This window comes from Asparagus officinalis, chromosome 8 (genome assembly GCF_001876935.1).
Source record: "Asparagus officinalis chromosome 8, Aspof.V1, whole genome shotgun sequence".
Taxonomy (NCBI): Eukaryota; Viridiplantae; Streptophyta; class Magnoliopsida; order Asparagales; family Asparagaceae; genus Asparagus; species Asparagus officinalis.
The window spans coordinates 78,380,817-78,382,155 of NC_033801.1; the positions used below are offsets into that span (position 1 = coordinate 78,380,817).

At 54.5% G+C, this 1,339-nt stretch overlaps 1 pseudogene; it reads right to left on the minus strand.

Moving 5' to 3' along the window:
- Nucleotides 1-954, minus strand: part of LOC109821413 — a 2,634-nt pseudogene extending 1,680 nt beyond the window's left edge.

Genomic DNA, 1,339 nt, shown 5'->3' on the forward strand with positions numbered 1-1,339 from the left:
CCCAAAGAACAGCCACCATATCAGAGTCAGAGAGCTTCTCCTCCTCCTCCAAATCAAGCAACACATCCACAAAGTCCCCAACCCCCTCACCAACCCCCATCACCTTCCTCCTCCTCCTCAACCTGTGCTCTTCAATGATCCTCCCAACAAAGACGTTAACTTTCTTCACTAACTCCCTGCACCTCCTCCTAACTCCTTGCAGGTCCAATAACCCCAAGATTGGCAAGTGGTCGCTCCAATTGAAAACCCCAAGCAACTCGTACCGCCCTGCGGCTCACGGAACAACTCCTCCAACTCACTCCCTCCCGCTCCACAAAAATTCGAAGCATTTCCGAAGCACGGCTGGCATGCATGACATTAGTTCCAACGTGACGCGCTGTAATCGCAACACGGCCTCTTGACGTTCCACAGCCCTCGCGATCCGCCTCTCTCCATCGCCATCTTCACATCCTCCGCCATTTTCAGCCCGATAGCCTTCCTCTGCTCCCCAAACGCCTGAATCCTCTTGGGGCTGAAGAGATGGGTAGCAGAGATCCTTCTGAGGTTCCTCCAGTACTCGCCGAAGGGAGCGAACCCCATGGCCCGGTGGAAGAGAAGCTCGTAGGCCGACTCCTTGATCGGGCGATCGGCGAAGGCGGAGCTGTTGCAGTATCATCATTTCGCTGTGTCGGGTTGGCTCGCAATGATGAAGCGAGTGAACCCGACGGAGAAGCCATGCAAGCTGCCGGTTTTAGAGAGCGGGCGAGCTTGGCGAGGGCTCGGTGGGGGGAGGGGAGGCGAAGGCGAGGAGGACGCCGTGGGGCCGGGGATTTGGCGGCGGGGGCCGCGGAGAGGGACCAAGCGGGCCCCGGGGAGAGGAAGAGGAAGGGAGACGACGAGAATGGCGGCGAGGAGAAGAGGGGAGAACGAGACGATGACTGGGGGAGTGAGAAGGCGAGGTCCGTAGTTGCGCGGGTCGCATTTTTATGGGCGGAGAGAAATGGGTCGAGCTCAAAAAACGATCTTGGTGAGGATCGAAGCAGAGGAGGGGGGGTGGGCGAGGGAAGAAGAGTGTGAGGGAAGTGGGTTTAAATAGGGGCGTTGAGGGGGGGATTTGAAAATATCTCACGATTTATTTCGTTCTATCGTATTAGAGCGTGATTAAGTTGTTAATGACCTTCCTTGGCCTTCAAGTTTTGCCTTCGTTAATAACTGATTTGAGAAGCTGAAGAGATTAAAACACTAATCTTGCCTGCCAATTACCATGGAACTTGACCTTTTTGGCCTTTTTGTAGGTTGGGACTCTCTAGTTGTTGAAGTCACGTAAGGGGCTGTTCGTTTCGAAAAAAAAAATTGGGAA